A 13,954-nucleotide genomic window follows, 5' to 3' on the forward strand; every position below is an offset into this window, starting at 1 on the left:
TGACCACTTAAGTGACATTTATTTACTTTTTTGTAGCCGGATCTCACTTAAATGTATGTAAACTATGTCCGGATCCATCATCCGACCCATCGTTGGTTAGGTAATCGAAAGACATTTCCAACGAGTCTAGAACATTGAAGATCTGGCAACCCTGTCTCGAGTTCTGACCACTTAAGTGATATTTATGTACTTTTTTTGTAGCCGGATCTCACTTAAATGTATGTAAACAATGTCCGGATCCATCATCCGACCCATCATTGGTAAGGTAATTGAAAGGTCTTTCCAATGAGTTCAAAACATTGAAATTCTGGGAACCCTGTCTCGAGTTATGACCACTTAAGTGATATTTATGTACTTTTTTGTAGCCGGATCTCACTTAAATGTATGTAAACAATGTCCGGATCCACCATCCAACCCATCGTTGGTAAGGTAATCGAAAGACCTTTCCAACGTGTCTAAAACATTGAAGATCTAGCAACCCTGTCTCAAGCTATGACCACTTAAGATGCCACTTATGAGCCCTTGAGTGATATGTGTGTGTTTTTTTTTGTATTCCGGAGCTTAACGAAATCAGACGAAATTCGTGTCCAAACCCATCATATCACATATCACATATCACATATTGTTGCAAAAGAGTGAGGAAGGCATCAACCACATAGGTGGATTAAGTTAGTTTTTTTTATTATTAGTAGCTGTAATAAAATAAATAATTAAAGTTAAATCTGTTTTATTTCAAACGCACACATTATTACTAATCAGTTTCACCGGTCAAAGCCCCGCTCCAAATACCAATCATCAATCCAAATGTTATCGTTCCACCACACACGCCCTCGACGCTGCCCTCGGAATGTGTCCAACCATGTCAACCTGCAGCCATCAATACTCCCAACGAGCCTCATTAAACCAAGCAAAGCCTCCTCCTCCTCCTCCTCCCAGAAAGATCGATCAATTGTTGACGATCCCTGAACAACAACAACAACAACAACAATTCCTAAATATACTGCCCATCGACGAGCCTGTGCCGATCCCACTGTGTGAAGCAAAGTGTGTGGTGCTGGCCAAAAAGCCATTCACAGAAGAAGAAAGCATAACCACCTCTTTCTCTTTACCTTTTACTACCACAACACACGATCACGATCACGAAGTCGGTTCGTTTCTTTTCGCCAAGTCGCCGTCCGAGGTCGGTGCTTCTTCCACGACGACGGCGGCTCAAGTCAGTGTGCTTTTGCCCGTCGGAGAAATCGGATCTGCCAGTTGGAGTTGCTGCCGGTCGCCATTCCCAAGCCGGTTGTCGTCGGATCGTAGTGTGCGTTGCTTTCCCGCGAGCGATCGCAGCCGAACAGGCGTGGAATGAAGGAACAGTAAATAAATTCCTGTAAATTTACAAACGCACACTGCAAAACGCTCGCCGTGTGATCGTGAAAGAGGAAAATATTTTCACCTGAAGTTGCCGAAGAGAGTTGGATGGTTGGTGTAAAAAGTCGTCGGCGAAAAGAGAAAGATGAGCGGAACAAGATCGCCGACGTAAGTCGGTGACGAAGCATATACGTGTCAGGTTGAAGTGAAAACATCATCTCAATAAAGAAGAAAAGTGTGAAAATCAAGTGCGGAAAATCCGGGAAGAAATCAACACCGGGGAAATCTTCTAAGTGAAAACGAGAGGAAAAGCAAACGATCGCGATCGCGATCAAGAGTGAGAGTGAGAATTGATGCTGCCACCGCGGTGAATGTTTTGTGGTTGTATTTATGCAAATTAGGGAGTTTTATTCCCTTCCCACCCCGACATCGGCTAGTTTCCCAACATTGTGGTGACCGAAAGTGAAAGAAACATAACACAAACGACAGCAGAGAAGAAAAGAGAGGAAAAAAAGAAGCAGAAGGGATGCTGAGAAGAGAACGCGAGAGATCACCGACGACGACGACGATCTTGAAGTAAAAGTGAAACTCGAGTGAAGGAATTTTCGAGTTGAGACGAAGTCGTAATAGCAGCAACAACAACAAAAAGCTCAAAGAGGAGAGCGCAAAGAAGGAGCTTTTTTGGAGTTAGGAAGAGAACAGGTACGGCGCGCAGCTTGCTCAAATGAAAACGAAGCAAATTTATGATTATTTATAGGTCAGAAAACGTGCCGGAGCCAAGTGCCAGTGCGCATTTATCATTATTGTGAAAACGAGCTTTTTATCGCCATGATTGTGGCGAGGTTGTTCATTTGAGGGAAGCTCTAGCGCTGAAGGAGTTGCGCAGCAGAGAGTGCAGCGTGAAAAAAAAACCTACGGAACGACTTCAAAAAGCTCGAGTCCGAAGTGTGAAGCATACTTGTGGCACATTTGTTGTGTTTACAGTGGTCTCGGTATTGTGAGACATGTAATAGGGAAAAACTATAGCTATCAATCTTTGGGAGGTTGAGGAATTGTAAAATTTTTATGAGTTAAAATGGAAAATCTGTCAGTTGTCCAAAAAATCCCTTTCTTAATATAGTTGCTTTTTTGTATTTCTAAAAAAATTAAAAAATGTGTAGTATATACTTTAACAAGTATACGTAGTATGTATAAAATAGCATTGAATTCAATATTTATGATATATCACTTATAATTCATTAGTCAAAATAACTCCGAATTCTGTTTTTTCAACCCTGTAATCAAATTATCAATTTGAGATCTATGGGGTTTTGATCAAAAGGTCCTTTTTGTGAAAAAAAAAATCAGGGGACAAAAATATTTTTTTTCAAGATACTTCAAAAATAAAAATAAAAATTTTAGTGCATAATTGCTTAAATCAATTGAAAATTCATTATTCCCTTATGTATATAATCATTTTTAGGATGTTTGGGTTTATTCGAAAATCCATTGATTTTTTTTTTGAAAATTGTCGATGTGCGGTAACACAATTGTAGTTTTACAACAGGTTGCAAAGAGAGGATTTTTTCAGCACGAGTCGTACATTTATCCAACGAGGTTCACCGAAAAACACCCTATTAACAGAATTATAGGACAAATGTCCATGCGTTGAGTCAATGAATCGTATAATAAAAAAAATGTTGAAAAGTACAACTTTTCCAAACAAGTAACATTTTAGCATCCATTTCAGTGCCGAAAAGTAAAACTTTTCAGCATTTGTTTTGAAAAGGGTTACTATTCGATTCTGTTGTTTTTGGTAAATAAAAGTAGGCTGTTTCGTCGTTCGAGAATGAGGTTTTTTGCAACTCCGCTGTAAAACTGTCAACTTTTGCTGTCCTTTTGGAGAAACGAAACGGCCTACTTTTCCCTACCAAAAATAACAGAAAAGAAAATTAATACCTTTCAATATCAGTGGTGAAAAGTTCTAATTTTTTAGCATTGAAATTAGTACTAAAAAGTTGAACTTTTCAACACTAGTATTGAAAAGTAACATTTGCAATATTTTTGTTGTTTTGAACGGTGAATTTACATAACACCTGGATGATAGACATACAATTTCATCCAAAAAGCGTTTTTCGGGATTTCAAAAAATGTTGTAAGCAACTCGTTGCAAAACATGTAAACCTCGTTGGATAAATGTACAACTCGCGCTGAAAAATTCTGCTTTTTGCAACTTGTTCATTAACTACTATTTTGTAATTTGTTGCAGTTGTGGTTGATAGGTTTATAAAACAATTCATGCATATCAATTATAACATTCGATAAATTTTAATTGTTTTCTGCACATGAAAAAAAACAAAGAAAAATAAGGAGCAATTCTCTACAAAACCGGCCGATTTCGACCATTTTTATTTTTTGTATTTTTTGATTTGGCTCAAACTTTGTGGGGGCCTTCCCTATGACCAAAAAAGCCATTTTGCATCATTAGTTTGTCCATATAAATTTCCATACAAATTTGGCAGCTGTTCATACAAAAATGGTACGTAAATATTCGAAAATCTGTAACTTTTGAAGGAATTTTTTGATCAATTTGGTGTCTTCGGCAAAGTTGTAGGTATTGTTAAGGACTATTTAGAAAAAAATAGGTACACGGAAAAAAAATTCCCGATTTTTTTATTAACTTTTTTTTCACAAAAACTCAAATTCCCAAAATACGTATTTTTTGATTTTCGAGATTTTTTGATATGTTATAGGGACAAAAATCCGCAACTTTTGAGCTATAGAGAAACATGGTCAAAAAATCTGCCGCCGAGTTATGATTTTTTGAAAAACTGGTGATTTTTGGAAAAAATCTAAATTTCACACATAATTTTTTTTGACCTCATTTTTTAATGCAAAATTGAATTTGCAATCGAAAAGTACTTTACAGATTTTTTGATAAAGGGCTCCGTTTTCAAGATATAGCCACCGAAAGTTTGATTTTAGCGAAATATTTGCAGTTTTCAATTTTTAAAAATAGTGACCATGAGTGACCATTTCTAAAAATATATTTTTAAAAGTTCAGAAAATTTGCTATAAAATTGTCTAAGAGACATTGAAGATTGGACCTCTGGTTGCTGAGATACAGCGGCTTAAAAGAAACACGAAAATTGAAGTTTTCTAAGTCTCACCCAAACAGCCCACCATTTTCTAATGACGATATCTCAGCAATTAATGGTCCGATTTTCAATGTTAATACATGAAACATTCGTGAAATTTTCCGATCTTTTCGAAAAAAATATTTTGAAAAAAATTAAATCAAGACTAACATTTTCAAAGGGCCAAACTTTGAATTTTATGCCCATTAAAAATGTTAGTCTTGATTTAAAAATATTCAAAATATTTTTTTCGAAAAGATCGGAAAATTTCACGAATGTTTCATGTATTAACATTGAAAATCGGACCATTAATTGCTGAGATATCGTCATTAGAAAATGGTGGGCTGTTTGGGTGAGACTTAGAAAACTTCAATTTTCGTGTTTCTTTTCTTTAAGCCGCTGTATCTCAGCAACCAGAGGTCCAATCTTCAATGTCTCTTAGACAATTTTATAGCAAATTTTCTGAACTTTTCAAAAAATATTTTAAAAATGGTCACTCATTGTCACTATTTTTAAAAATCGAAAACTGCAAATATTTCGCTGAAATCAAACTTTCGGCTATATGAAAACGGAGCCCTTTATCAAAAATCTGTAAAGTTCTTTTCGATTGCAAATTCAATTTTGCATTAAAAATGAGGTCAAAAATTTTATGTATGAAATTTCGATTTTTCCAAAATCACCAGTTTCAAAATCATAACTCGGCGGCAGATTTTTGACCATGTTTCTCTATAGCTCAAAAGTTGCGGATTATTGTCCCTAAAACATATCAAAAATCTCGAAAATCAAAAAATACGTATTTTGGGAATTTGAGTTTTTAAAAAAGTTAATAAAAAATCGGGAACCTATTTTTTCTAAATAGTCCTTAACAATACCTACAACTTTGCCGAAGACACCAAATTGATCAAAAAATTCCTTCAAAAGTTACAGATTTTCGAATATTTACGTACCATTTTTGTATGAACAGCTGCCAAATTTGTATGGAAATTTATATGGACAAACTAATGATGCAAAATGGCTACTTTGGACATAGGGAAGGCCCCCACAAAGTTTGAGCCAAATCAAAAAATACAAATAAAATCCATTTCCGGTTTTGGTAGAGAATTGCTCTAAGGTGTCTTGGAAGTTTTCTGCAATACTTTCTAGTAAACTTAATTCGATGTTTTTATTTATCTTTGCATTCTACAGTTTTTCTAATCCCCCCAATTATTGAAAAAAAAATCCGTTCTATGATAGTGATAGTTCAAAAAAAATAAAATTTTATTACAGTCGAATCCCTGGTTGTCAATATCCAAGGGACCATCGAGGAAGAGGATCATCAGTTTACAGAACGATGCAAAATGAAGACTCGATTGAAATTATGTTTTTCTTGGTACCCAGCTATGGGAGAGAATCATGGCAACGTTCAGCAAACAAAAACAAACTAATGTCAAACACCCTTCAAAGCTTCGTTTCGCAAAGAAAAATGTCTATGCAAGCCATGAGATAGTGGCAATATTGACAACCGGAAGAGATTTTTAAAGCAAACGGAATCCAAGGGACCGTCGAGGAAGAGATTCTTCAAGCAAGAGAAAATATCGAGAAATAAAGCCAATCGAAGTATGCAGTTTGAAGAGACTGAAGAATTTATCGATATATGGAGCAATATTGATATCGAGAAGATCGACAGCCAGAGAGTCGACTGTACAACAAAAAAAAATTAATTTTCAATCAAATTTTAGAAAAAAAAACTCAATTATCCGAAGGTTAATACGGGACTTCAGAAACTCGAATCGAGATTATTTTTTTCAATTTTTATTCTTTCTTTTAACATCAAATACGAATTTCGCAACCCCATTTTAGTCAAATCGTCAAATGAAAGGGTTGATTGCCTTAAAAAATACTAAATGCATAATTGTTGTTGATGAATGTTTGACCTTCAAAAAAAAAATTGATATATATTTAAAAATCTTATTTTTATTAAAAATAATATTATCTTGAGTAATAACATACTAATTTATGTTATGGAAGAAAAACGAGACCAAAACTATCAAATTAATTTGAGCGAAGACAAAATCGGGAATATTCCGTGAGTTTCTTTTAAGCAACCTATAAACTATTGTCTTTCATATGTTAATAGGACCTTATAAAAAAAAAACTCTGGATTTGAAGAAATTGTTGCCAAAAACGAGATGGCACTGAATTAATGAAAATAGGAAAAATATGTGTTTTCCTTTAATTTAACGTTTTTTTCCTGACATCCTCAAAAACACGAAATTTTGTAAAAAGTTTAAAACACCTTTATTTGAAAATCGTCAATAAACGTTATACATTGTGTTATAAATAGTTTACAATGAAGTATACAAGATATTTTTTTTTTCAATAAAAAAAAAGTTTAAGCATTTTTTTGCTCTCTTATTATTTTGAGAAACTTTAAAGGGGGTGGGGAAGCTTTGTGACTAATTGAAAAATCACAAAATTAAAAAAATATCTAAAACTTACTAGAACATGATGACTGACACTTGAAAAATATCGATTTGAAAATCAATTTCACACAAAAAATTAAGTCAATTATTTCGCCTCTATAATGAGATTCTGAAAAAATCACTTGAGGTCCGTGTGAGAGTTCCGAGTCGGGATTTGAGAGAAGCGTAACGTAAATTAATTATTTCAAAAATCATAACAAGTTTTCATCACCAGAAAAAAAGTTTTTTTATATATATTAAAACATCGATAAATAGTTTATATTGCTCATCTCTTTTGTACTAAGTTCCCCTATTTTTTTGCTAAACATTTACAGCAACATCTCTGTCGAAGACATCAAATCGTTCTGAAAATTATTTCTCAGGATTAAGAAATTTTTTATGACACCCCTTAAATTTGTGTGGACCCAACAGAAAAATACGAGTTATCATCGTTAACCGCAGTCTCAAATAATTGTTGCTCTATTTTTATAATAACTTTGGGCTTGTTATGAAGTGGGGCGACATTAACAAAATATCTGTAAATTCACAAAAGTCTTTAACTCCTAAAATTTTACCCCGAATATTTTTTATGTGTCTATTTAATTTCTGTTTTTAAAAATAATTATTTTTTACCAAGTTAGGCCGTTGCAAATATTTTTCAAAGTTTATGTCGCCTTCCCCCCTCCCCCCTTTAAAAATTGGTCCGAAAAATGAAAAAAATATTTTTTCAAAGATCATCAAAATTTTAATGAAAATAGAAGTCAAATCAACTTAAAACAATCTAAAACGCATTTTTCTGCATTTATAATCATATTTAGAATGTTTGGGCTGGATTAAAAGTATTTTGAATTTTTCATGAAATTCCAATGAACAGCACCGCAAAAAATAAATTTTCGTCAATACTCAGGTATTTTGGAGACTAATGATTGCAAAACAACTAGGCAAGTGTAAAATGCATTTTTAAACACTTTGTTCATTGAGATGTTGAAACCATGGCTCCTAAATTCAATTTTTAAACTTTTTTTTTGTTATCACACAATTTAAATCCCCCTCCAAAGTCACAAAACAAAACCATGACTGTACCACATCCACAACTGCACTCAAACCCATACCCGGTCTGGTACCGTAATCTCGCGAGCAAGCGAAAGCAAAAACAGTAAGGCACATTTTCCACCAGCCGAGGCCCGCCTGACCGTGGCCATGGCCCAAGTCCAGCTCAGTGGCCAGTTATCACTTTATCGTTTTGACCACGACCACTCTTCTTCTTCGTCGTCGTTTTTCGTCATCACCTACCGTCATCTTCCATCCAGCGAGGAGAGCCGTTTTCTATGCCAGTCAAAAAACCCAACCGCGAAAAATTGCAAACCAGCATCACCGGGCTCAGAGACTCTTGCTGTAACCAGCTGGAGATTGCGCCACCTCGCTGGGGGTGATGACGATTACCACCATGCCACGCCACGCCACGCCAAGACCGTCAGGTTATCCGAAAATGTCGAAAAGTGAAAGGCCTCTTCTTCTGTTGGAGCAGCACTTTTTTTTCAACCATGTGATGTGTCGATGTTCAACAAAAGAAAAAAAAAATGGGGAAAATTATGAAGAATGGTCGAGGCTCGAGAACCACGTGGAGGCCATTTTCCATCATTCAAAAAAACAAAAGAGTAACAAATGGACCGTTGATTGATATGCAAATTTTTGGGACCGTTTTCAACTCGGTGAGAATCGATCGATGATAAATCTAACGGGTTTGAGCGAATCATTGCCGAGGTGGTTGATTTATTTGCGAGTTTCCAGAGTTTGGTCACGTTTTGCAAATGATGAGTAATGGTGATTTGTTTTGATTGCCGTTTCTTGTGATTTGCATAATTTGGAAACAATTTTTTCAACTGTTTATGCTAACGATTTCAGTTTCAATTATATTTGATAACAGAACGTAACAAATTAAAACATAAACGGATTTTTTTTTATATATTTTGATTTCGTTATAGTTTGCCACAAATAATTTAAAAAATTTATGTTAACAAAATCAGTTGTGTTAAACATTAAAAGTTGAGATTCAAATAATTAAATAGCCTAACATATAAAGCATTGGTAACAAAAATCACAAACAAAAACCAAAACAATGATTACTCAACCCTGTAGGCAACTTCCACAATCAAAATTCATTCAATTGTGCGTGACAAACCATTGCTCGCATCATCGTCACCGTTAAATTGTTCGTCACACACACACGTCATTCAGGTATTAACTCATCGATGTGTGCAAGTGGGAAACATTTTGGCAGCCCCCAACCCATTGACACAGCCATTCGCGTAGGAGCAATTAAACCGTCACAATGAAAGAGCAACTGACACTCACACCCCAAAAATGAAAATAAAAAACAGAATAGGTGTACGAAACGTGAGCCACGTGACATTGTGCGCGTTGGCTTATGGTTGTGTAACGAAATTCGGCTGAAAATAACCATTTGACAGCGACAGGCAGAAAGGGCAACAACAATAGTCATCGCAGCAAGCTGGGAAGTTCCCAATTAGGATTGATTTTTGTTTTGTTCATGTGCGGATGTGCAAAATGTGGGCCAATTGTGATGAAAATAAGCTTTTTGGTAGTGCGAATTAAGAAATTTTAATGATGGGTTGACTTGCAACATTGTTAGTCCTGAGGAAAATAAACTGTGTCAAAGATTACTTAAAATTTGAAAACTATTCAGAAGAGTCGTTTATTGAATATCAAATACTGTCACAATGTTAATAGTCAATTTATAATTTATATTGAAATTACTGTACTTCAGCAACGAAAAGATTGAAAGGTAAGGCAATGCCAATTTCATTTCATCATTTGATAACAAAAATTGTACTAGCCTGATAATAATGTAGTAAAATTTCGAGTTTTCAATCACTCTTCAAAAATTATGGATTTAAGAAAAGTGATTCATACCAACATTTTTTTTATTTTCTCAAAATACGATTTTTTGAGAATTCTATTAAGTTATTGAAAGTAAAATAAAAATGAATGGATAAATTTGTATAATTTAATTTTTTTTCTCTGTTCTGTTTCTAGTTGTTTCTAGTAGTTGTTGTATACGCCAATTTTACTCATCATGATGTATGTATACATTGAGAATTGATAGAAGTCAAATTAAATACTGTTTGAATGTTGATTTGAGGTTTTGGGACCAAATCAAGACTGGGCAATATGTTATTGCATTATTTCGATTTAATTCTTAAGGGGACGTCCATTAGGCCTCATCCATAAAGTACGTCACGTTCTGAGGGAAGAGGGGGGTTTTGAGAAAGCGTGACGTTGCGTGTTAAAAGCATAGGGAAATCGTGACAAAGGGGGGTGGAGTAAATTTTGGCTGATTTTAATGTGACGTACTTAATGGATGACACCTTATCCACATCCACGTAGACACTTTTTTGAAAATTCTAGACCCACCCACCTCCCTTGCTGACAATTGTTCATGCAAAAAATGTGTTTATGGAGCATAGACAATCGCTAAGGGAGCGTTCTTTTATTACGTAACGCGAAAAATCGGATTTTTCGACCCCCCCCCCCCCCCCCCCTCGTAAAAAAATTTCCATACAAATTTAAAAAATTTTGTATCGAGCGTAACACGGCCTCCGACCCCCCCTCCCCCCGTCTGCGTTACGTAATAAAAGAACGCTCCCTCATACCTCCCCCCCCTCCCTTAAAGTATCCACGTGGACAATGCATTACGGGATCCACTCAGCTATCAAAATAGCTGGCACAAAAAATAAAGCCAGCTTTGATCGCTTTGATCGAGCAATGTATACATTAGGGTGGTCCAAATCCGGACTTTTTTGGGGCTACCCCCTGAAATCAAAGATTGACCCATCACTAGGCTAAATTCCAAATTTGAGCTCATTCTGACCACGGGAACCCCTCCCTCCAATCGCTTAAAGTTTGTATGGGAAAAATCGTCAAAATGTATGGAGAAAAGCAACTGTTTTACTTTTTTACCTGTGGAAGGCACCATAGTTATCCGATTCTTACCATTTCTCAAATGTAGAACCTTCATTAAATTTAGAACAACTTTCCCGAAGACACCATATTTTTAGGATTTTTTCCCGCGAAGTTATTAGCGCCCAAAACTGACCATTTTTGCGCAGCCAGCTGTAGGGGCTACCTAACAACGATGTTTATTTCCAATTCGTACACACGTGCTCTCTCTCAGGTTCAAATGCTCTCACGAGCTTGCTTGCCTGCCTGCCTGCCTGTTTGCCTACAAGCGCGCGCTCTGTTTCTCTGCTTGGACTTTTGTCGTCGTCGTCGTTTTCGTTTGCCGTCCGTTGCGCTGCGTTCCTGGCATGTTTATTATAATTTTCAACTTAAATAGCAGGTTTGATTTATTTATCAGAGCGTGTGAGAGAGAATAAAAATTTCGATGAATTAGTTCATCCATGGTCGTCATTCATCCACGGTCATCTTTTATCATTGAGTAAATTTTTAAATAGGGATAACGTAATTTAATTTTTTTTTTTAAATTCAGGTAAACGACAAAAAATTTAAGAAAAGTTGCAATATTTGTTGAAGGTGGTCGAGGAACACAAAAAGAAATTTCTAGACAGCACAAAAAGTGATAATTTTATAGATTATGAATGAAAATTTGCAGCAATAATTGTAAAATTGCCTTGACTTGTAATAAAGTATATTTTTGTTAACTTAAAGTAACATGATTTGTATTACCTGTTTTTTAAAATAATTAAATTATTATCATGATTATTTAGCATATACGAACAACTGCTTGTAATGCTTGAAAAACCAAACTAACCCTGTTAACCTGACATTTGCTGTAATTTTTTTAATGAGCCTAAGTTTTCTTTTCTTAAATTTTTTTTCCGTTCATTTTGACGTAATTTAAGAATTTATTTGCTAAATATATCTCAAAACAAACCTGCTATTTAAGTTGAAAATTATAATAAACATGCCAGGAACGCAGCGCAACGGACGGCAAACGAAAACGACGACGACGACAAAAGTCCAAGCAGAGAAACAGAGCGCGCGCTTGTAGGTAAACAGGCAGGCAGGCAGGCAAGCAAGCTCGTGAGAGCATTTGAACCTGAGAGAGAGCACGTGTGTGTACGAATTGGAAATAAACATCGTTGTTAGGTAGCCCCTTACAGCTGGCTGCGCAAAAATGGTCAGTTTTGGGCGCTAATAACTTCGCGGGAAAAAATCCTAAAAATATGGTGTCTTCGGGAAAGTTGTTCTAAATTTAATGAAGGTTCTACATTTGAGAAATGGTAAGAATCGGATAACTATGGTGCCTTCCACAGGTAAAAAAGTAAAACAGTTGCTTTTCTCCATACATTTTGACGATTTTTCCCATACAAACTTTAAGCGATTGGAGGGAGGGGTTCCCGTGGTCAGAATGAGCTCAAATTTGGAATTTAGCCTAGTGATGGGTCAATCTTTGATTTCAGGGGGTAGCCCCAAAAAAGTCCGGATTTGGACCACCCTAGTATACATACATCATTGGGCAGGAAAAGTAGTGATTTTTAATTGCTATTTTTTCGGCCAAATGATGTTTGTGGTTTAAAATCGTAGAGAATAGGAAAAAACAAGAAATTTTGTAGGGGCCACATTTTTATTGTACTTTTTAACAGTTTCTACAGAGCAGAACTCAAATTAGTCATTTTGAATTGAAAAGATGAACAAAAACAGAAAATCGTGTCTACAGCAAAATCATCTCAATGATGTATCGCCGTAAAACGGCAGTGTATTATTGAATCAACTACTTAAACCGAAACTGTTAAAATAACATTTCTCAGCCCTTATTTTATTAAATACGCAATTTTTCGCATTTTTTGTGATGTTTGTTGTCGATTCATTTTATCTGCAATTGCTATAGTTTTTTTTTGTTAAAATAATTTCTAATAATGCATTTCTTGCTAATTAGATTTTTTTAAACAATATTTGTAAAGATATTTCGAGTTTAAATCTAATCCATTGCAAATATTGCACTCTGACTTGTTTTATCGAAGCAAAAAAAAATGTGAATGATTATTGCACAAAAATACAAAAAAATGAATTTCTCAAGTTTTTAGGTAAATCATGACACAAAGTAAACAAGAGTTTGTCATCATTTTAAAATGAAAAAAAAATGAGAATGATTACTAGAAAAAAAACATTACTTAATCCACCTTTAAGTGGTTGGTGCCTTCCTTGCATATTTTTATCAAAATATCTGAGATCCGGCCTCAAAAAAAGTTTATTAAAAACACTAAAGTACTTATAACTTTTGATAGGGTTGTCAGATCTTCAATTGAACGCTTTGGAAAGGTCTTTCAAATACCTTTCTAACAATATATAGCATGACGGGTTTTCTTACAAAAACGACCCTTTTATATAATATTTCAAACTGTAGGCAAATTGTTTTTTTAGCATAACTTTTGAAGTACATTTCTAAACTTCATAATATTAACTAGGGTCTTGCGGGACTCCAAGACAAATCGAATGAGACCACAACGGTCCAATTCGGTCCAGCCAGTCCGGAGATAATTTTGTGCATATTTTTCGGTGCACCGACTCACATCCAGACACACGCACAGATATTTGTTCAATATTTGATTCTGAGTCGATAGGTATACGTGAAGGTGGGTCTACGAGGTCAAATAAAGAAGATCATTTTTCGAGTGATTTTATAGCCTTTCCTCATTGAGGTGAGGAAGGCAAAAATACAAAATGTGTTTCTCATTTTTTTCTGTCAATCTTTCACATAAAACAAGTTAAACATGTTCCACAATCATAAGAGATCTTTTTTTAACGAGAAGACTTCTATCATTGTCATGATTTTTCCTTTAAAGATATAAATTTTGCGTCTCTTTCAATATTTTGACGAAATTCCTTCAACAAGTTGTGACACATGCTGATTTCTTTTGGTAACGATTATCCCATTCCTTGTTAAGTTATGGAAATCGTCATTAATCAACGATTGCCAACTAGGACGTCAATAACTATGCCACAAAATTATATAAATTTTGAAGCACAATTAATTTAGATCAAAAGTTCCTTCAGTGG

The 13,954-nt window shown here is 35.1% G+C and overlaps 1 protein-coding gene across 5 annotated transcripts in view; it reads left to right on the top strand.

The window, feature by feature from the left end:
- Positions 1 to 1,223: 1,223 nt before the first annotated feature.
- The window catches only part of LOC6050946 (protein piccolo), a 55,161-nt gene continuing 42,430 nt past the window's right edge, over positions 1,224 to 13,954 (top strand). For all 5 annotated transcript variants that reach the window (XM_038263565.1, XM_038263568.1, XM_038263567.1 and 2 more), the window contains exon 1: positions 1,224 to 2,058. The gene's annotated coding sequence lies outside the window, so the exon portion shown is untranslated. The remainder of the gene's footprint in view (positions 2,059 to 13,954) is intronic.

Source organism: Culex quinquefasciatus, chromosome 3 (assembly GCF_015732765.1).
Source record: "Culex quinquefasciatus strain JHB chromosome 3, VPISU_Cqui_1.0_pri_paternal, whole genome shotgun sequence".
NCBI lineage: Eukaryota > Metazoa > Arthropoda > Insecta > Diptera > Culicidae > Culex > Culex quinquefasciatus.